Genomic DNA, 24,527 nt, shown 5'->3' on the forward strand with positions numbered 1-24,527 from the left:
TGGTAATCCTAGGAAATATATATGCTCCACATTTACATTTTCTGTCACCCTCAACATGGTCCACACCATGAGTTATCAAATAGAAAAAGAACTAAAAGCTGGATTAAGGTAGACAAAATAATAAACAAGAAGAAAAGAAGAAAAAAAGAAAAAGAATTGGACCTCTTCAGAAAATCCCATATATACACAGAATAAAAACAAAAGTTATATATACACACAGTCTTTTGAGATCTGAAATTTTGCTTAGTTTGCAGTTCAAGTTTTACCTTAAAAATTACATAATAATAAAATAAAAGAGAACTAATTAGATTTTGTGACTATACAGAATAAGTTGGAAATTAACCTTATCATGTGTTACAAAATTTTATCAATGTAATCAAAATGTGACTCAAATAGCAATTATGACTATGTGTACCACTAAACACAAATTTGTAAATACAAAGATAGTTTTTCCCTTGGCACTAAATCTAGGGGGTGCTTTTCCACTGAGTTGCATCCACAGACCTTTTTATTTTTATATTTATTTTGAGGCACAATCTTGCTAAATTGCTGGGGTAGCCTTCTGAGTTGCTGAGATTAAAATCATGTGCCACCAAAACTTTCCTGTAAACCCAAATTTTTAAAATGCTACATAAGAGTCATGTACAGTGTCAAGTACCTCTAATCCCAGTGGTGCAGGAATCTGATGTAGAGGAATCACAAGTTTGCTTCCAGTTTCAGTAACTGTGTAAGATGCCATCACAAAATATCAAATCAAAATAACTGGGGATGTAGATCAGTTTTAAAGTCTATGGGCTCAATTCACAGTATTGTAAAAAGAGTGACTAAATGAAAAAAGCATAATATTTAATAAAATTTTCTTTATTGGGCACACTGGCTTATATCAACAACATCTTAATTTTCCATAGGCATAATATACAAGAAGAGATGTGTGAAAACAAAAACAAGTTCAAATTAAATCAATTTTTCACACTTATAAATAAGTTAGATAATGTAGCATTCCATAGAATGAGCTAAAATAGATAAAGTGACCTTTAATTTATATGGAAAAAAGATTTTCAACAGTTGAAACTTAGTATATAAATCCCAAATAACAAAGGGATGATTATCCCCACTCATTTTTATTCGACATTCCAATTTCCCTCTTCACAAACATGGAAAGAACCAATGCCATTGCATAGCCTATTATATTTGTAATTCTTTGTCTCATCCATTGTGTTCCTTCCTCTGCAACACCCAAAATTATTATTAAAAATTATTCAATGAGTATAAATATTGCTTCATATTTTCATTGCAATCATGGTTAAAATGATTATTCAGTGTCTATTTCAATACCTTCATCTCAGTTTGCTTTTATCTCAGAAGACCTTTTGGTGTGCATGATGGGACAAGCCTATAATTTCAGTGACTCAGGAAAACAAGCCAAAAGAATCACAAGACTGAGTCCAGTCCCTGCAATTCAGAAGGACCCCATCCTCAACTAAAAATCAAACAATTGAGGCTATGGCCTAATGAACATTGTCCCTGGGTTGAATCCCAGGTAACAGAAGAGTATTTTAAATATTCTAGTTATTTTTGGACATGGAATTTTAAAATATAATTTATTAAAACTGTTAGCAACTTTTTTAGTTTGCAGAGAGTTATCTTACCTAGAAGGTATAAGGGTCTATTTTTAAATAATTTTGTTAATTCCACTTCAGCAAATTATCATTGACTGGTTCTTCCTTTTAGTTATACAGGACAGACATATTTTGACATATTTATACAAACATGAAGAATATCTTATTCTAATTAGGGTCCTAGTTCTGTTGTTGTGCATGATGTGGAAATTTCCTGTGTTTTATTACTACATGTGCATTCATTCAACTCATTCCTCCTATTCATTCGACTCTTTTTTTGTCCCCCACCATTTTCTTCATTCCCCTTTTACTGATTCAATAAACTTCTATTCTCCCTCCACAAACCCATATTGTGTTTTAGCATCCACATAGCAATAAGAATATTTGACCTTTGGTTTGGGAAATTGGCTTAATTAACAAGAGAGTCTGCCGATTTACCCATTTACTAGAAAATGCAAAAATTTTATTATTCTTATGACTTATTAATATTGCATTGTATATATATGTATTAATATTTCATTGTATATATATGTGTGTGATTATATATGTATATATATATCTTCTTTATACATTTGTCTTTATACATTTTTCTTTATGCATTTGTCTATTGAAGGCCACCAAGATTGGCTCAACACCTTATGTATTGTTAATTGAGCTGCTATAAATATTGATTTGGCTGTATTAGTGTACTATGCTAATTTTAACTATTTTGGTCTTGTACAAAGGAGTGGTTTAGTGAGGTGAAATGATGGATTCATTCTTAGTTTTTTTGAGGAAACTCTTTACTGCTTCGTAGGGTGGGTGTACCAATTGGCAGTCCCTCCAGAGATGTATGAGAGTACCTTTTTCCCACATCCTTGTGAACATTTATTGATGCTTGTGTTCTTGGTCTGTATTCTGACAGAGTCAGATGAAACCTCAGTGTAGTTTTAATAGTCATTTCTGTTATTGATAGAGATGTTGAGCATTTTTTATATATTTGTTGACCACTTCTATTGCTTTTTCTGTGAAGAGCTTCTTTCTATTCCTTTGCACACATATTAATTGGGACTTTTTTATGGTGTTAAGTATTTTGGGTTCTGAAGTTTAGTGTTTTATCTGAGGTGCAGGTGATAAAAATTTTCTCCCATTCTACCGTGTCCTTATCTTATTCCTGTCCTTAATCTCTCTACATTTAAGTTTTTCATTTAAGTTTAATACTTCACACCAACTTGAAGAATGTTTGTATTAGCTTTTCCTATATTTAAATGTTGTGACTTACCTATGTCATATGTATGGTGATTGCTTGTGCATCAGACTTCCAGTTACTGAAAAGATATTTTAGGGAGACCTGATATGTGATTCTAGGTCAAATTGGACATTTCATTCTTTTGAAGCTATAACTTACCCTGTTTGTTTTAATCCCAACCCAAAGATCAGCAATCAACCTAGGACCACAGAGAATGGGCTACTTAAATCACAGGGACAACTGCTTTCATGAGTCAGCATGGGGACATGTTCTCAAAAATCATTAAATTTGGGGCTAGGGATGTGGCTCAGTTGGTAGAGTGCTTGCCTCCCAAACACAAAGTACTGGGTTCAATCCCCAGCACCACACACACACAAAAAAAATCAATAAATTTGGGATAAATGTGGATTCCAAAATTACACAACTGGTACTCACTTTTTCTCACAACTGCTGTTCATCCTAGATTGCACAGTGAATTACCTGACTCCCATGTTTCTCAGTGCTCCATGATTATAAACATATTATTCTCTTACAATCCCCTTTTCCTTTTGTATTCCTCTTTATTTGCAACCCCCCATATACTACTGGTGTCTGTTAGCTTTCATGTTGTTCAAATTACAAATACAAATGTTCCTATATAGTATACATTGTTTTTCTTTTTCTTATTTTTACTATAGCTCTTGTTTGAACATAATAATTTATGAGCATGGTGGGATTAATTACTTGAAATTAAGTTTGAAATTATGTTTTTTTCAATGATTACTAGGTCACAGTTCTTAAATCTTTTTTTTTTAATTTGAGGCTATTACAAACCTTTCTGCACTGAAGGAAGTTGCAAAGAATTTCAGGTTATTTTGTTATTGTACTCTCATGGAATATTCTTGAAACGGAGATTCCATGAATCATTTGGCGTCTAGTTTTAAAATATTTTCAGACAATCTGCTTTTATTTACTTTCTTATGTTGTGTTTCATTATCCATTTACCCTTGTGACACTCATGCAGTCTTAGAGTTTCCATAGCTTGCTGTTTTATATCATGTCTCGGAAATGAATTTTACCTGCACACCATATCAAATGTCTCCTGCTATGATAAGGTTATGTTTGTTCATGATTTTCTAAGTTCAGTCTTTAGGCATTTCCCAAAATAATGCCAAGTCCTTTCTAGAAATTTAGCAAGCATTCTTTAAAAAATAATGCTATTTGATAATTGTCACCCTCCAAAACTTAAGAAAAGAAGTACAAATTTTGTGGTTTAGAGGAGGTTGGCTTTGGCTTTGGAGTCAGGCAGAATGAATCCTGAATCCCAGACCAACTGCTTGATAGTTAAGGGATTTTGAACACATTTCTTTACCCTGGACTGTTACATTAACCTCATTCATAACAAAAAGTTGAATGATGCTGAGTGCCAAAATTCTTTAGTCTCACCTCTGTCCATAACTTTTATAATGTGCTTTTACTCCTATATTTTGTCAAATTTCAGAATGCTGGATCTGGGCCCTCCTTATTTTGTATAACTCAAGAAGAGCTACAACAATTAGTGAATATTAGTCAGATATATAACTTCAAAATTTTGAAAGTTTCTTTTTTTAATTCAGAACATTGCCATCTTCATTGGGATAAGCCCACATTAGTTAATTGAAAGACCACATGTTTAGGGAAATCATGGTGGTTTTGTTGATAGCCGGCTCATTTTATAAAATTCAGTGACATTTTTAACCATCAGCTAAACATCCTGTTGCAGAAAGACCCCAGCAGAGCCCAACCTAAATTGATGTTCAGCCCAATATTGACCTGCTACATTTTAGAGTGGTTTGCTATTCAGTAATACATAAATAATACACACATTATAGGCAGGATGCCAAGCTTCAATCACATGCAGAAGTTTTCTGGAAAAGAGCAGGTGACTTATAGGTAGTAGTTTCCTTTTCTTCTGATTTAAATTTGGAGTTAAATCTCCTGATAGAGTTAATTATAACATGCAGATCTATGTGTAGATAGATATAGGTATATGTTTTGTATTAAAATTTTATTTCTCATTCTATTGAAAGAAACAATCATCACATTCTTGCCATTGGGTTCAATGTCAAATTGCAAAGTAACATTTACTTTAATGTGTTTAATCTCAAAAAACTAGACTGCTTACATACCTGAAGATATTGGACACAGATCTCATGGGACACCCATTTTTCTCTCCTTTGAGATATCTGAAATGGGATTAGATCTGCCCTTTATCAAGTGCAAAACTATGGTCTACTTTTGGACACTTTCTGGTTGAAATGTTGAGTTCTCTCAAAGTAATGTCTCTCCTGTTCTCTGACCCTGAGTAGATTATTATCAGCTACCCACAATTTCACCCACATGAAATTCAAGTAGCTGGAAAGGTGGAGGTAGGAGGATTGTGAGTTCAAAATCATGTGCTAAGCAGCTCAGTGAGACTGTATCTTTAATAAAATACAAAATAGTGTTGGGGATGTGACTCAGTGTTTGAATACCCCTGGGTTTAATCCCCTTAAATATATATATATATATATATATATATATATATATATATATATATGGAAGTAAATACTATCACTTCACTGAGGTAAAGAGATCATAGTTCTCAAACATGAAATATGCCTGGTGTGAGTGGAGATGTTTGGATGTTTCAAATATAGAATGAGTTTTGAAGATGTAGTTCATATATACTTCATTATATATTTTATTAGTAATTCTATATTGTCAAACAATGATAATCTGGATATATGGTTTTACTTTATTACATTTGATTTTACCTGTTCTTTCTACTTTTTAATGTGAATATTAGAAAATTTAAATTTACACTTTTGTCTTACAATTTATTTGTGTTGAACATTGCTGATTTATGGATATTTTTCTTGATCAATACCCAATCTGCCTCTTCATAGTAGTAAAGAGTCAAAAACTTAAATGAAAATTTAAACTGTTTATTAACTATTTTAGTCATAAAAACACACACAATTAATCAATTTAAATGGCCATATATTTAAATGTAAATATCATCTTAGTAAGTCTAGATCCCAGTAATGCAAGGAAATCCAGCATTAAAATAGCTGCTGCCTGAAGCCCTGGGTTCAATTCTTAGTAAATCAAAAGTAAAAGAAACACATAAGGACTGGCTATTGTGGGGTATGTCTATTATTTCAATGATTCAAGATTTTTTGTGACAGAAGTCAGCTAATGTGAAGTACTCTGGGAATCCCAGTGGCTCCAGTGACTGGAATAGTAGGATTGCAAGTTCAAAGCCAAACTCAACAACTGAGCAAGGTCCTAAGCAAGTTAGCAAGACCTTGTTTCTAAATAAAATAAAAACTATGTTGTGGATGTAGTTCAGTTGTTAGTAACACTTGGAACACTTCCTTGTACCAAACCAACCTACACACAAAAAAGAAATCATTCACATAAGACCAGATAGCAGAAATTTAAATGGAATTTAAAGTAATTTTTATTATATCATTTTCATTCATGAACCATATGTACATATACAATTCATAAGTCATAATGGACAATAACAATGATAAATGCAAATTTCCTCTTCTCTGGGTTAGATTACAATACTGCAAGGAAACCCTCTCTTAAAATAACTGCAAGTTGAAGCTCTGGGTTCAATTGACATCATCTCAAATGACAAAACAAAAACAAAGCCAGGAATGATGGTGCATGCCTGTGATACTGATGCCAATCTTAGCAAATCCATGAGATCATGTTTCAAAAAATAGGAGTAGGAATGAGTTTCAGTGTAGAGTGCCCTTGGATTGATGCCCTAGTATTGAAAAAACCAAAAGTAACTGGTCAAAGTTATCACTGTGTTCTCATTAATTTCTAGGTTGGCAGCAAACTACTCTTATTCAGAGGTAGGTTCACTAGGCTCAGCATCAGGGAACAGAGTCTGAAGCCCTCTCCAATTGGAGGTACCTGGGCAAGAACTGGCAAATCCAGATATAACCATCCAAGAGGAAGTGGCTTCTGCAGTGGAGTTCTGGCTTTTGTATCAGAAGTCTGTCATTATCCAGATCCATATCTGGCTTTTTCTACTATGCTCAGGAGCTCCAGGTTTTTGTGCTACACAGGCACTGAAAAAAACCACATGGAGAACTCTGGGCAAGGTGAAAACCAGAAAATGATGAAGGTGCTTTAGGTATCTGAAGACTGGGGAGAAAAGTTGAAACCCTTGGAACTGACAATGACAGAAGCAGAAATGGGGGTGGGAGCTCCTCATGGTCCTCTCAGTCTGCTGGCTGTAGTATTCCTGTGTGGCAGCTCAGTCCTCAATCCCTTACTCTAGGTCTACTAAGGTCAATAACTGGACTCTGGCATCTTATCATATTAGTGTATAGTGTCTTCAGCTTCTTTCTGAAGTAGCATGATGATATCAATGTGATGTCTGCCCAGAATCTCCCCAGGTTGTGTGGTGAAGATTTAGATGGTTATTAAAAGAGAACACCAACTTTATGTTGTTGCTGCATGAGAGTAGCTTGGTCTCTACAGGTCTCTGTTTCTCCTTCCTGATAAACCATCTAAATATACAAGAAGCAGTGTCTCAAATCCACAACCTCCATTCTAGATATTCATAGGTCTATGAATAAATCACTAAGATTTTTATTGATTTCTTATATTTGTACATGACAATAGAATTCAATGTGTTATAATTATACAAACATGGAATATACCTTATTCTACTTAGGTCTGCATTCTTGTGGATGTTCACAAGGGTGAAATACACTATGGTGCATTTATGTATATACATAGGAAAATTTTCTAAATTTTCAGCTACAGTTCATATTCCCAATGTCGGATTTCCTCTCAATATTATCAATTTTTTGTTCCCCATGCTATATTTAAAACTGATGTCACAATTTGTAACTTCTCCAAATACTGAAAAGCACATGCTGAAGTTTTTGTTTTCTGTTTGTGAAGAATTTATGCGAGAGGGAAGCAGAAAATTATCACTTGACCATATCAGAAAAATGTGTACTTCTCCTCCCTTTGTCTTCAAACACAATTTTTCACAAATTTTTTCTGTTGAGATTCACCTTTGAAAATTATACTGTGTCATGCTTTCTTATATCAATTTCTCATCCTTTCCTAATCCCATGTTTCAGAATTGATAGACATAAAGTGTCCACATCTGCTGTGTGTAAAACTTCTTGGGATATGTAGTAAATATCAAACTCTGGGTTTTTCCTATTGGAGAGCACTTTTGAGGGTAAATATTTTCTGAGTTGCCTTATGTATCTTAATATTTAACTCATTTATAACTTTGTCAAAGAGGGAGCTGAAACATGAGTAGATGTACATTTATTCAGTTTCTAAAGATTTGAGATTTTATGATTATCAAACACATGTATGTCTCCTACATAAATTGTTTATTCAAGTCTGTTGATCAATTTTCATTTGGGGTCTCTACATTTTTCTTTTTATTAAGTATTTAGTCATATTTGAGGTAATTATTTCCTTCCACTATCACTTCTCTTTGTACCCTTTAATGATATCACTTGAGAAATAAAATTTTTATTTTCTATCAAGTCATTTATGAATTTTCTTAGTCAATTTTGATTAACTCTGAAATGGAGTACCTATTTTTTCTTCCTACAGATTGAAGTCCAGTGTGTCCTACCATTGATATTTATTCCAGACATCACCAAATTTTAATTTGGAAACTTGGGTTCACTCATTTGTTCAAACTGACCTTGAAATTGCAGTCTCTGTACATTATTCAGACTGGCTAGTGAACCACAAGAACCACTCTGCAATTCCCTTGCTTTTAACAACTTCAATATTTGTATTTTGCTTTAATGTTTATTAGGTATTATCTGTGAAAATGATTTAATCCATGGTATGAGGAAAGGACACAATAACATTTTTGTCACATAGATACCACCTTGTCCAAGCATATTTCTTTGTATAGATGCTATATTTTCATCTTGCCTGCAGTGCAAAATATCCTTTCTCCCAGTCTAAATGACAAGTGTCTTATCAAAATTCTATCCTTTCATATATTCAAGTACTGTGCATAAAAGTTTAATTTTAATAAAATTGTGCCTGAAACCAGACACACACTTTGCATTTGTCATTTGCTATTAAATGAGCATGCACATTATTGACCCTACACTATAATAATTTGGCTTCAGATAACTGGATAATAAACTAAAAGAAGTTCATATTGCCTAGCTGAAGGATTTTATAATCCCTTGATCACTTATACCATGTTTCATTTCTGTGACATGCTACTCTTAGGTTACCACCATAACATAGGAAATAGAATTGAGGCTTTAGAATTTTTCAGCTATGACCAGAATTTAATGCTAATGTGTGGGAAAAAATTAAAAGTCATTGTATTTAAACAACAGTGAGGTATTACATTTTTATTGTCCTATTTTGCTAACTGGAGCATTGATTATTGTGTACATTTTATAAAACTCAATATTTTTTTATTTTTGCAAAGTATCTGTGAAATTAATTTTAATTTTTAACCATTTTTGAGCATAAATTCTTTTTTATATTTTTTGAATTTTTTATTATTTGGACTATTTTGATTTTTTTCTGTTTATCCTAGTAATAACTGTGCTTCTTAATTTGATATCTTGTCTTCTTCACATTTCCAATTTCTCAGATCTTAGATATTAAGGGTTATTGCAAGTACATGATTTCTGTTATTAACATTGTTCTCTCAATTTTATTTACTTTTATTCTTGATCAGCACATTAAACATCAATGAAATGGTTAATAAATTCATACTTTTAACATTCCTATTGTCTTTTCCTAGATGTTTTACAATGTTTTTTCAATTGTAACAAGTTTTCCTGTTTTCTTTCTGTGTTATTGTTTCCACTGAGGTATTTCTATTTCAAAACCTGCTTACAATAGATGATTATAGTTATTTTGGAAATGTTTAAAAGTTACTAAATAAATTTAAAATTCATTTTTTTAGACACATGCCTACAATCCCAGATAATTGGGAAGCTGAGGGGAAGGAACTGCAAGTTTGAGATGAGTTTTTTATTGATATCATGTCTGAAAAATAAATAGAAATAGGCTGGGGGACTATGGTTGTAACTCAGTGGTACAGCAGTTGCCTAGCATGTGTGATGTACTGTGTTCAATCAAAGGCACTCTATAAAAGTAAAATAAAGATATTGTATCCCTCTACAACAAAAAGAAAAATTTTTAAATATGATAAAAACAGACTGGAGAAGTAGCTCAGTAGAAAAGTAACTTAGTAGAAAAGTAGAATTAAAATTGTACTTAATCCCAATTATCCCACCCCCATAAAAGTGGAAAAAAATAAGGCAAAAAGACAAATTGACATCACTTGACTCACATATGCAATCTAAACAAGTTGAATTTAGGAGCTGTAATTTGAGGGATGTTGCAGTATTGTCAACTGAAGCTTATGAATTTATATATTTTTCTTCATTTTATTTTTTGATTTATTGTACACAAATGAGGTACAACTTTAATTCCTGTGGTTGTACACAAAATAGAGTAACATCATTTGTGTAATCACACATGTTCGTATGATAATGATGTTTGTTTCATTCCATTAACTTTCCTTCCCCCACCCCCACTGAACTCATTTTCATCAACACAATTCATTCTTCCTCCATTTTTCCCTGAATACATAACCTCCATTATGTATCATCAACCACTTATGAGAGTAATTATTTGGCATTTGGATTTTGGGGATTGGCTTGCATCACTTAGCAGGATATTCTCCGACTCCATCCATTAACCTGCAAATGCCATAATTATATTCTTTTTTCTCTGAATAATATTCCATTGTGCATATGTAACAAAGTTTCTTTTTCCATTCATCTATTGAAAGGCATCTAGGTTGATTACACTATCTAGCTATTGTGAATTGAGGTGCTACAAACATTGATGTAGCTGCTTCACTGTAGTATGCTGGTTTAAAGTTCTTTGAGTATTGGCAAAGGAGTAAGATACCTTGGTCAAATGGTGGCTCCAAGTTTTCTATGCAAACTCCATACTGCTTTGCCTAGTGGCTGCACGAATTTGCAACAAAACCAGCAATGTATGAATATACCCTTTTACTGCACATCCTCATCAACAGCTAATGTTGCCTGTATTATCTATAATGTCCATTCTAATTGGGGTAAGATGAAATCTCAGGGTAGTTTTGATTTCCATTTCTCTTATTACTAGAAATGTTTAACATTTTTCCATATATCTGTTGATTGCTTGCAGATCTTTTTCTGTGAATTGTCTTTTCATTTCCTTAGCCCATTTACTGATTGAATTATTTGTATTCTTGGTTTAAATTTTTTGTGTTCTTTATAAATTAGGAGATTAGTGCTCTATCTGAAGTGCAAGTGTCAAAATTTTTCTCCCATTGTGTAGGCTCTTTCTTCACATTGTTAAGTTTTTCCTTTACTGAGAAAAACATTTTAGTTTGAATCCATCCCATTTATTGATTCCTGCTTTTATTTCTTGTGCTTTGGGACTATTGTTAAGGAAGTCTTGTCTGTAGTCAACATAATGAAAATTTGGGCCTAATTTCTCTTCTGTGGTGCAGGATCTCTGATCAAATAACTAGTTCTTTGATCCATTTTGAGTTGAGTTTTGTAAAGAATGAGAGAGAGGCATTTAATTTCATTTTGCTGCATACAGATTTCCAGTTTTCCCAGCACCATTTGTTGAAGAGGCTATCTTTTCTCCATTGTATGTATTTGGCATCTTTATCTTTGTATTCATGTAAGTTTGTCTCTGTGTCCTTTATTCTGTACCATTATTCTGTCTATTTTGGTGCTGAAACCATGCAGTTTTTATTATTATTTATCTGAAGTATACTTGAAGGTCTGGAATTGTGATACCTCTGACTTTGCTCTTACTACTAATAATTGTTTTTTTTTTTTTTTTCTATTCTGGGTCTCCTATTCTTCCAAATGAATATCATGATTGTTTTCTCTATTTCTATGCAGTATGTCATTGGGGTTTTAATTGGAATTGCATTGAATGTATACACCACTTATGGTATTATGGCCATTTAGATGATACTAATTGTGTCTATACTAGAATATGAGAGATCTTTCCATATTGTAAGGTTTTCTTTAACTTATTTCTTTTGTTATCTGTATTTTTCATTGTAGAGGACTTTCAAATCTTTTGTTTGATTCCAAAGTATTTTATATTTTTATACTATTCTGAATGGCATAATTTTTTAAATTTCTCTTTCAGAGGTTTCTTCAGTTATGAATAGAAATTTATTAATTTTATATTTTGATTTTATATCCTGTTAATTTGCTGAATTTATTCATGAGTTCTAGAAATTTTCTGGTGGAATTTTTTGATTCTATAAATATAGAATATTGTCATTAGTGATAGTTTGAGTCCTTCTTTTCCTTATCCCTTTAATTTATTTTCTCTGTCTAATTGCTCTGGCTATAATTTCAAGGATAATGTTGAATGGATCTGTTGAAATAAGACATCTCTGCCTTTTCCAAGTTTATAGAGGAAAATCTTTCAGTTCTTTGCCACTTAGAAGAATGTTGGCTGTGAGTTCAGTGTAGATAACCTTTACAATGTTGAGGTATGTTTCTACTACCCAACATTTTCTAGTGTTTTGAGCATAAAGAGGTACTGTATTTTGTCAAATGCTCTTTCTGCATCTATTGACATAATCATAGGGTTCTTAACTTTAAGTCTGTTGATGTGATGAATTACCTGTATTGATTTCTGAATGTTGATCCAACCTTGCACCCCTTTGATGAAACTCACTTGATCATTGTGCAGTAACTTTATAATATTTTTTGCATGTGATTTGTTGGAATTTTATTAAGAATTTTTGAATCCATGCTCATCAGGGATATTGTTCTGAAGTTTTCTTTCCTTGATGTGTTTATGTCTGGTTTTGGTATCAGGGTGATACTAGCTACATAAAACAATTTTGGAAGTGTTCACTCATTTTCTATTTCATGGGCTTCTTTGAGGAGTATTGAAATTAGTTTTTCTTTGAATCTTTTGTAGAACTCCAATGAGAATCCCATGTGGTCCTGGACCTTTTTGACTGGTAGACTTTTGATAACTTCTTCTATTTCATTATTGAAATTGGTATCTTCAAAGTGTGTTTGTCCTCATGATTCAGTTTGGGTGGATTATATGTCCCTGGAAACCTGTTGCTGTCTTTGAGCTTTTCTATTTTGTTGGACTATAAATTTTCAAAATGTTTCTAATTATGTTTTGTATTTTTGTAATGCATGTCATGTATTATAGTAAATTGAATTGTCTCTTTCCTCTTTGTTACTGGGGATATCATTTGGTCTATTTTGTTTACTTTTTCAAAGAAGCAACTTTTTGTTTTGTCCATTTTTATAATTGTTTCTTTTGTCTCAATTTTATTGATTTTGATGGATTTTTATTATCTCCTGTCTTACACTTTTGGTGTTGATCTTTTCTTTTTTAAGGTTTTAAGCTGTAATTTCAGTTATTTATTTGTGGACTTTCTCTCTTTTATTGAGTGTGCTCCGTGCAATAAATTTTCCTCTTTTTACTACTTTCATGGCATCCCAGAAATTTTGATATGTTGTGTCCTTGATCTTGTTTACTTTTAAGAATTTTGTTATCTCCTCCTTGATGTCCTCTGCTATCTATGCATCATATAATACTGTATTTTTTTGGCCTCCAGGTGTGGGAGTCATTTCTGCTTTTTTTTTTTTTTTTACTATTTTGTCATTGATTTCTAATTACATTCTACTATAATCTTCTAATTACATTCTCTTATAATCTGATAAAATGCAAGGTAGTATTTCTTATTTTTTTTTGTGTGTGTGTGTATTTGCCAAGAGTAGCTTTGGGGCATAACATATAATCTATTTTAGAGAAGAATCCATGCACCACTAAGAGGAAAGTGTATTCTCTTGTTGATGGATGGAATAATCTATATATTTCTGTTAAGGTTAAATAAAAGATTGTGTTATTGAGTTCTATGGTTTCTTCAATTTTTGTTTTGACTATCTATACAGGGGTGACAGAGGTGTGTTAATGTCACCCTGTATTATTGTGTTGTGGTTTTCTGGCATTGAGAAGGATGTTTGATATACCAGGATGCACCATTATTGGGGGCAGAAATATGTACACTCCTTATGTCTTGCAGATTTATGCTTCCCTTAATCTCTATGAAATGTCTGTATTTATCCCTTCTGACTAAGTTTGGCTTGAAGTACATTTTATATGATATGAGGATGGAAAACCCTGCATTTTTATCAAGTCAGTGTGCATGATATGCTTTATTTTTATCCTTTCACCTGACATCTGTATGTGACTTTTGCTGTTCGATGAGTCTCTTGAAGGCAGCATTTTGATGGGACATTTTTAAAATCCAATCTGTCAGTCTATGTCTTTTGATTGATGAGTTTAGGCCATTAATATTCATGGTTATTATTAAGATATTGTTTGTATTCCTGGTCATTTTGGCTCTTTTTGGTTTTCAATATGACTTTGTTTCTCTTTTGATTGGCTCTTTCTTTTGGGTCCTTCTTTTCTATACTGACTTCCATTGCTATTTTTCATTTCATCCTCATGGACTGTTTTGGTGAGAATGTTCTGTGTGCAGGCTTTATAATTGTAAATTCTTTCAACTTTTGTTTGCTATGGAAGGATTTTGTTTCATCGTCAAATTTGAAGGTATGTTTTGCCAAGTTTAGGATTCTTGGTTAGCATCCATCCATTTTCCTTCAGAGCTTATATGTTCTTCCAGGCCCTTCTAGCTTTTATGATCTGGGCTAAGAATTCTCCTGATAGCCATGTTGCTTTCCCTCTATATGTGATCTGAAGGTTTTCTCTCACAGCTATTAAAATTCTATCTTTAATTTGTATTATGAAAAATATTGGTTGTTAGTTTGAGAAAGGAAGAAAGAGACTCAAAGAAAACAGATAAGAGGAAAAGAGAGTAAGCAAAAAGTAAAAAATAGACAAGTAGAAGTAATAAAAAATAATATGATTAATAAAAATTCCACAATAATACTATAATATATTATTCAAATCTTCCAATCTTCAGTAGCCTGATGAATGAGAGGTACTTGATAATGTGGTAACACAGGATGGGAGCTGCCTCAAATGAAGAAGACAGCATCCAGATGGGAATTATCCATGAGAGCAGGCAGAGGCAGCCCCATGTATTGGTAAATGGAAAGCCACAGCATGGCACTAAGACTGCTTTGGACATGGCACTGGATATCTGAGAGTTGGGTCTGTGTGGCACTGGAGAACCACATGGGCATTGGCTGGGCCTGCAAATTTATACTTTGATATGCAAAAAACAAGTTCTCTCTACAAATGGTGGGTGTAGTGTATTATATTATTCTTTTATTTTTTATTGAAAATTGAGCTAAGTGGATTTTACAAGTGGTCAATATCACCAGCAATTTTAACCCTTTTTGTTTTTATTTAGGTAGTATATTGCTAAATTGCTAAGGCTAGTTTTCAAAAGGGACTCTTTCTGTCTCAGACCCATGAGGCACTGATATTAAGATTCCCAACAATTCCCCTTTTCCCCCCTCCTGCCATGCCACCCCTTTCCCTAAAGTGAGTGAGTGAGAAGGGCAGATGGAGAAGGGATTGTAATGGCAGCAGCTGGAAGCTCCCTGCTCTGACCCATGGTAGGCACATAGCAATGACCTCCTCCCTGCCCCTCTCCCACAAGGCCTCTTCCCCACCATTGTCCCAGGACCACCCGACCTATGCCTTCCCCCAGCTGTCATCCTCTCACCCTGCCCCCCAGTCAGGGCCCCACACATAATTGATGAGCTTTCCTGAGGCAGTGGTGGCATTAACCTGGGGATAACAGCCCCTCCCTGGCAGCAGCAAGGACCTGGGGGAAACTTGAGTCTTTTGCCAGGGGGAATGGAGGGGTGGGTGGCTGGAGTCCTCCTGCTTCCAAGGGAGCAGGTCCCCCAGGAAGACTCCCAGTTTTCCAGGCTACAGCAGTACACTATACCAGGGATACTGCACCATATCCAGCACTAGTGGACTCGGTTTAAGATGGAGTGGGTTTATTGGGAGGTGGAGTGAGCCAAACTGCAGTCTCAGATAGCATTTTTACAAGGAGAAAGAAAAGGTCAAGAGAATTTGAAGAAGGATTTAATAAGAAGAATAAAGATGTTAGAGTATACATTAAAACAAAACAGGGTAAAATATCATAAATTAAAGTATGGCACAGAGATGAACCAAGGTGATTTGAAAATACCAACTTTTGAATCAGAAGAAATCAAAGACACAGAGGCTCCCTCAATACTTCAGAATAGCCAGTTAACTTGGAAGCAAGGCAGAGAGCTGTTTAGACAGCACCTTCAGGAAGTAAGTTATACAGATACAGTATTAGTTGTACAGTCTAGTGGGTAAGGTCATTACTTGGAATATCTAATTCATAACCAAATGGATCAGTAGAAACAAAGAATTTATAACAAATTCTGAATGGTGGTGAACCTCCCAAGCAAGAATGACAAGAAATCAAAAGGCCTACTCATGGTGTTCTTGAGACATTCAATTTCTTAGAAAATTCTGATGAAAGTGATGAAGGAGAGGAAAATGACATGATCGAAGGCATCCCAGGAGGAAATGATAAACATTAGATGAATAAACACAAAATAGTTATTGAAGACTTAGCTGCAGACCTAACTGATGATCCTGATACAGAGGAAGCACCAAAAGAATTTGATTTTTTAATGACAGTTGAAGATGGTAAAGGAGCTGGAGAAGCATGGAGTTCAGGGGATAGCACAGAATGGGCTAAACCAATAATGTTTCAATCTGGAGGAGGAAAGGCATTTATTATGGGTTCTGATGATGTTTTGTTGAGTGTACTGGGCCTTGGAGACCTTGAAGACTTGACAGTAACAAATGATGCAGATTATAGTTATGATTTGCCTGCCAATAAAGATGACTTTTGTAAGACATGGAACCCCAAGTATACACTACATAGCAATTTTGATGGAGTACAGGCTTTTCATCCTGTAGAACCTGTGCTGTTTGCTGCCTCTGAGGATCATACCTGAAACTTTGAAACTTGCAAACACAGTTCCTGCCAAAAAGAGTGCCTCTTTAGATGTAGAGTCTACTACACATTTAGGGCCCACATTGGTCCTGTTCTGTCACTGGCTCTTAGTTCTAATGGAGAAAAGTGTTTTAGTGGTGGTATTGACACAACCATCTAGTGGTGGAATATGCCTAGTCCTAATGTGGATCCATATGACACATATGAGCCAAATGTTCTAGCTAGCACTTCAGTTGCTCATACAGATGCAGTCTGGGGTCTTGCTTATAATGGAATAAAAATCAGTTACTGTCTTGTTCGGCAGATGGCACTGTTAGGTTATGGAATCCACAAGAAAAATTGCCTTGTATTTGCACTGACAATGGAGACAAGGAACATGGAATACCTACACCTGTTGACTTTATTGGTTGTGATAACTCTTTCAACACTGGTAGTGCAGTAATTTATGATTTAGAAACATTATAGTCATTGGTGATGCTTTCATCACAGGTAGATTTTGGTTTACAATCCAGTAATCACATTAACAGAGTAATAAGTCATTCCACACTTCCTGTTACATTAACTGCTCATGAAGATAGATGCATCAAATTTTTTGACAATAAAATGGGTAAAATGATTCATTCAATGTTAGTTCATTTGGATGTTGTTACAAGTCTAGTAGTAGATCCTAATTGAATCTATTTGATGTCAGGAAGCCATGACTGTTCCTTAGATTAAGGGATTTAGATAGCAAGACATATGTGGAAGAGATAACAGCTCATAGGAAGAAATTGGATGAGTCAATTTATGATGTTTCTTTCCATCCATTGAAAGCATATATTGCAAGTGCAGGAGCTGATGCCCTTGCCAAAGTATTTGTGTGAATCCACAAAAACTCACATCATGACAAAAGATTTGCTTAGACAGAAAAATGGTCTGCTTCACTGCCATCAAAAAGATTATTGATATAACACTACATATGTTCTGCCTAGTGAAGGCAATTTGGAGCAGGCATAAATTGGTTGAAATCACATCTTAATGTCAGGTTCATTAATTTAATTGTAATTACTGTATTTTGTGGGACATAAAGAAAAAGGACTCTAGTATTTGTGGTCTGCACTGGATATGAGCTGAGCATATGTCTACTTTTTTAGGTGTCTTTATGCCAATGTGGATTCTGATCTTACAAAGACCTTTTTTTTTCCCCCTAAATGACTCTGTGTGCTGCCTTAGGGTTAGGAATGTGGTGCCTTTGTTGGGGAAGAGAGCTCTACGAGTAGCTTTTTTCATCTCTTAGTGATCTTTTGTTTATCAGTTGAATGCCACAGATTCCCTTTTAAATTTATTTTGCTTTAAAAAAAAGAAGAAAAAGAAAATTTAACTTAAAATATTTTATCATTAGTTGCACAAAATGTTTAGATAAAATTCTAGATTTTATAAGTCTTCTTATATATTTAACCTTTTGAGCACAATAGTGCTCAAAACTGTATTGAAGTTTTTCTTCATTATACAACATTAAACACAGTGATTTCACTGACCAGCCACCCCTAACCACTTTCTTTCTTCCTTCTGCTTAATACAGCTCAGCTAAGTCCTTCCATAAAGATGCTAAATCACCTTCAACATCACATAAATGTCTTCATGAACAAAGGACTATTAAGTGTATTAAAATAAAACAGTGGGGTTTAGTACTCCAAAGGGACTCTTTGAAAAAACTAATCTTGGCTTCTGTCACTATGTGACATTTTGTATATCTTACTGTATTTACAAGTTTATTTATCAAAGATTATCCATCTTGAAAATGGCCTATTATTATTTCACTTTTTGTTGGTATTTATATCCTTTTATTAATGTGATAAAGAAACCTATATATCTATTTTGGAACTACTTTGAATAGTCTAAAACAGATTAAAAATGGAATATTTAATAGTTTCAGTTACAAAACAAGGTGTTTGCCCCCAAAGATACATATCTTGGTTTATCATTATTCCAAACAAAATTATCTTGTTAAAAATTATTTGGAGTAAAAGTTTATTTGCATTACAAATAGGATACAAAAATAGTTTCATCAGGATACAGAAATCTGCTGTGTTTTAACTAGCTTTTCCTGTTTTTTTTAGATGTGCTTAATTTTATGGTGTAACCAAATATTTTGTGTGTGTAAGCATGATCAAGACAATAAAGTAATTTTTCTAGTCTTCCAAAAACTTTTCTGATCAGTTTGCAAGTTTTGATGAGTTTTATAAGGTTTTTGTTTTACAAGTTATGAATAAGCAAATTTTTAAGATTGTACCACAATGCAAGTGTACAGATATTGAAAAATAATGTATATAAAATGCATATAATAAATATAAGTTGTGTACCTGTAAAAAAAAAAGATTGTTTGCCATCATGGCTGACTAGTATAATAAATTATTAATGAATGCTACTAGAATGTATGTAAAGTTTACTAAAGATGAACTTGCTAATTATGTGAAGTAATGCATGTATTAATAAGTTTGATTTAGTCATTTGTATGCTTTAAAACATCATGATGTATATAAAAAGTTGGTAGTGTAATTAATAAATAGCAAAATGTGTGAACATTAAAAAGTGAGTACTTCTGGTTGATCTCTACATTTTTACTTCATTCAGATAGTACTGACATGAGTTGTAAATAGACTTTTGTTATACCTCAAATCTATTTTTATCTTCTCTAGATATATGTGTACCTTTTTCCACTGTAAATATTTGTCCATATTTCTTCTTAAGACCCCAGGTTTGGGCTGGGGATATAGCTCAGTTGGTAGAGTGCTTGCCTTGCAAGCACAAGGCCCAGGGTTCAAATCTACAGCACTGCAAAAATAAATAAATAAAAAATAAAAGACCCCAGGTTTATAAATCTCTGATGAATATCTTTGGCAATGTCAACCAAAATTGACCTGCTATCTCAGGTCTCTGTGGAGATAAAAAGTAGTTTTTATATGATTTTCAAGAAAGCCATGAATGTTTGCTTGTTTCACTCTTCCTTTTGCTAGTGAGAAAGAATAAAAGGGGTTGATAGTATTGCCTTATTATGCAATGTTCTACTGTGGAGTAAGAATGACTGTGTTAGGGCTGGGGAGATAGCTCAGCTGGTAGAGTGCTTGCATTGCAAGCACAAGGCCCTGAGTTTGATCCCCAGTACCACAAAAAAAAAATAAAAAAAGAATGGCTGTGTTGATAAAAGTGACTCATTTTTCTTTCCTGTATTCTGGGACTCTCTCCAGTGTGCTCATCTGTGTTTCTGTAAAATCTCAGATGATTTTGTAAGTTCTCACAAGTAAATTAATTTAGTACATTGTGGTGAAGTTTATTTTTATAATTTTTAATGTTTTTATTTGTTCTTAGTTATACATGACATTTGAGTCCATTCTGATTAAATTATTCAAGTATGGGATACATCCTATTCTAGTTCAGACCCGATTTTTGTACATGGGCAAACTTGGGATTAGCTTAGTTGTTTCCATATGTATACTTAGGAAAATTAAGTTAGATTTATTCTAGTTTTTTTCCCATTACTACCCTCCCTACACAGTGATTCCTTTATATATTCATGTGTTGATGGGTAACTAAGTTGGTTCCATACCTTAGCTTTATGAATTGTGCTACTGTAATCATTAATGTGGCTGTGTCACTGTTTTATGCATATTTTAAATATTTTGGGTATACACTGAGGTATTTTAACTAGGCCAAATGGTGTTTTAATTTCAAGTTTTGGGGGGTTTTTGTACAGGTAATTGAAAGCAGGAGTGCTCAACGACTGAGTCATAGCCCTATTCTTTTTAATGTTTTATATAAAGACAGGATCCTACAGATTTGCTAAGGTACTCACTAAGTTGCTGTGGCTGGTTTTGAATTCACAAGTCTCCTGCCTCCTGTCCTCAAATCAATTCCTAGTATTTGAGGAATTTTCATACAGTTTCCCAGAGGTGTTGCACCAATTTGTAGGCCTTCAATATATGGTCATCCTTTTTTCCTACATCCTTGCCAACATTTGCTGTTACATGTATTCTTGGTAATTGCCATTCTGATTGAAGTGAGGTGGAATCTAAGTATAATTTTAATTTGAATTTCTCTAATTTCTTGAGGTGTTGAACACTTCCTTATGTTTTTGTTGATTCTTCATATTTCTTTTCTTAGAAGCACCTATTAAGCTCCTTTGCACATTTAGTGATTAGTTTATTTGCATATACTTATCTTTGTAGCAATGAGGAACTTGGATTTGCTTTGTTTCTCCCCTTGTGACATCCTCACATTGGTAATAAATTAATTTTTTTTACATTGTATATTCACAATAGTCTAGCAAGCAAAATAACTTGTTCCCTTGATTTCTTTCATTTATGTATTCTCAATGAACCCAAGAATTTTCATCAGTTCAGGGAATAAAATGTTCTTTCCACAAGGTGATAAAACGAATGTATGGAAACTATGGCATTGAAATTTTACACTTTAAGAAAAGAACAGGGATGTGTGTGGGGGGTAAAAATTGGAAATTTTGCCATGATGAATATAATAAATATTTTATGACTATGCAATGAACATTTTACTGTTAATAGTTATGAAGAACATATAAAATCTCAGAGAACACCTCAGTTTACACCACTCAGTTTTGAGGAGTGTTTTGCGTGTCTTAAAAATATATCTTTGCCAAAGTTTTGGTAACATAACTTTCCTCTGAAAGAACATTTGGAAAATATAAAGTGGAATACATGTTTAAGTTCATATCAAAAATAATTTGAAATGTAACACTTGTTAAATATTTTGTAAAGAAAGAACTAAAAATCTCTTTATTCACAAATAACATGACACTCTATATAGAAATTCTTAATATGGAAATAAGTTCCTAGAATTGGTAAGAGAATTAAACACTGGTTGAAATTTATGAGGCCAATATACAAAAATATTTTTATTTCTATATGCTTGAAATAAACTATTAGAAAATAAAATTTTAAAAGTAACTGTCGGGGGCCGCGGACCCCACTCCGGCTTGAAGGCTGAAAAGACTGTACCCTGGCACTAAGCCGGGGCAACATAGACTGCAACATCAAGGACTGGCACAAAGCCGGGGCAACCTGGTTTGCAACATATGGCTGACGCTGCCAAAAGAACTGGCCCCGGCACTAAGCCAGCAGCTGATAAAGTGGCCCCGGCATTGAGCCAGGGCCAGAAGGAACTGCTTTGATTGGACAAAAGTGACTCGTGCTTGCACACGCCCTTTAGTTGCTCTGATTGTATTATATTGTAATCTTGCTCTCCCCGCATATTCTGTAACCTGATTGGCTTATAATTCATATAAATATGACCGTGACTTCTTAGTAGAGAGAGAGAAAAGAGAAACCATGGTTATCTAATAATAAGGTCCTGATTAAACTGCTGAAGGAAGTTTCCTGTGTCGTGCTTTCTTGCGGGCGAGGGACGCGACAAGTGGTGCCGAAACCCGGGAATTCAGAACCTTCAGCGGTCGGGGGTGCACCGGTAAGCCCCACAGGTAAGTGGGGTCCACATATAGTGGGACGCTCCTCTGTAGACATAGAGAGAGCGGGGATTAATCCCACAGGTAAGTGGGACGCTCCATAGAGAGAGCGGGGATTGACGCTCCTCTGTAGACAAAGAGAGAGCAGGGATTTACTTTACATAATTTTGCTTTCGCTTTCATTCTGCTGGCTCTGAACACTGCTTTTATTATGGGCAATTCTCCATTTAGTTCGTTAGTACAGCCTTTGGATTTAGTACAGCCTTTAGATATTTTGTTGTGCTCTAAAGAGCTCAAGGTCAAACACAGTACTTTACTAACATTCATAGAAAGAATTGATAAAGCGGCTCCATGGTTTGCTGTCTCTGGGAGCTTGACTCCTGCTAGTTGGGATAAGTTGGGAAGAGATTTGGATTTTCTTCAGGAGCAGGGACAATTGGAGAAAGGAGTGATACCGCTATGGAAATTAATAAAAGGATGTATTCTTGATGGTAGATGTCAGGAAGCTATTCATAAAGGATAGGCAGTTCTTGAACAACTACATGAGGAGAAGTCCGAGGATTCTATGAGTACTTCCAGTAAACATAGTGCAGGAGAGCAGGTTTATGGAACTATTCCAAAGAGGAGACTGTACCCAGATTTAAAAGCCCTCAGAACACCAGAAGATACAGGGGAGTCAGAATCAGACGGTGATGAGAAAGTAAAAGAGCTAACGCAGCACTTACGGAAGGTGAAGATAAAAGAAGGGGGAACTAAGAGGCAAAAAGATTTTAGACAAAAGGACTATGAGGAAGAACAGAAGCCAGCTCTAGCCTATGATCCTCCCCCATATGTGGGAGGGGTTCCAGGCACGGGTAGAGCTTTTAATTCTGCAGCTTGGAGGGCTGCCCATGTAGAGTTGAGGTTTGCCTGTCCTGTATTCCAGGACAATGATGGGGGAAGACATCAGGAACCCATAGAATTTAAAACGATAAAGAATATAGCAGAATCTGTCCGCACTTATGGTGTGGATGCTGCTTTTACTATCGCCCAAATAGAGGGGCTCAATAGATTCTGCATGACCCCCTCGGACTGGGCCAGTTTAGTGAAAGCTTGTGTTTCCCCGGGTAAATATTTAGACTGGAGAGCCTTCGTGTTAGAGGGGGCCAATGAACAGGCTGCACACAACCAAGCTATGGGCAAACCTGCCTGGGATGTGGATATGCTTCTGGGGCAGGGTAGATTTGCCAATCAGCAAACAGGCTTTCCATTAGAGGTTTATGAACAAATTAATAAGATCTGCATTGCTGCCTGGAAAGCACTCCCTAATAAAGGAGAGGTGCGAGGTAACTTAACAAAAATTGTCCAAGGCCCCACAGAAGCTTTTTCAGATTTCGTGGCTAGAATGGTAGATGCAGCAGGGAAGATCTTCGGGAATGCTGATGCAGCTATGCCTTTAATTAAACAATTAGTATATGAACAATGTACAAGAGAATGCAGAAATGCTATTAATCCATTTAAAAGCAAAGACATAGAGGCATGGATGAAAGCTTGTAGAGAAATAGGTGGCCCATTAACAAATGCAGGCTTAGCTGCTGCCTTCCTTCGCATGGAAGGACTATTAAAGGCTTTATTAAAGGCTAATGGAGCACCTTTAGAGGTTTCCTCAGCTAGGAAGTTTTTAAAAGCTGTAGAAGACAAAGCCCCTTGGTTTTTAGATAAGGGCTTGTTGGATCAAGAGAAACTATCACAAGAGACAGAAAAAGGCCCCCCTCCTGATCCCTTCCACACAGCTCCATGGCCACCTAGGGAGGGAACACCCATGTCCTTGAAGCAGTCCTCCCCCTAGGCAGAGATCTCAGCAGCTCCATTCCTCAAAAGTAGTAAGAAATAATGTTTTGTGATTTTCTGCATTCAAACCTAACCTGATTTCTCAACCAGGAAGAAAAAGGGTTAAAAAAGTCCTGGGTGATCCTCCCTCCCCCCTGCCTGGCCTTGCTGAAGCCTGCATTGGAATGTAAACTGCAACAGTCTCAGCGGGAAAGGGGGGTAACCTGAAGATAAGAAAAAGAAAACAAAAGGGTGTCTGTTTTAAATTTCTGGACTGCTACACAGAATTAACTCATTTTCCAGGATTCTTGTTTTGTTTTGTTTTTCTTTAATGCTGTATTTTTGAGCTCATAATTCTGATCTTGCATA

General features: G+C 34.7%; 1 pseudogene; it reads left to right on the forward strand.

Moving 5' to 3' along the window:
- Positions 1–14,924: 14,924 nt before the first annotated feature.
- On the forward strand, positions 14,925–17,739 carry LOC124973196 (striatin-3-like; annotated as a pseudogene).
- Positions 17,740–24,527: the final 6,788 nt, after the last annotated feature.

The sequence above is a fragment of the Sciurus carolinensis genome (assembly GCF_902686445.1).
Source record: "Sciurus carolinensis chromosome 14 unlocalized genomic scaffold, mSciCar1.2 scaffold_101_arrow_ctg1, whole genome shotgun sequence".
Taxonomy (NCBI): domain Eukaryota; kingdom Metazoa; phylum Chordata; class Mammalia; order Rodentia; family Sciuridae; genus Sciurus; species Sciurus carolinensis.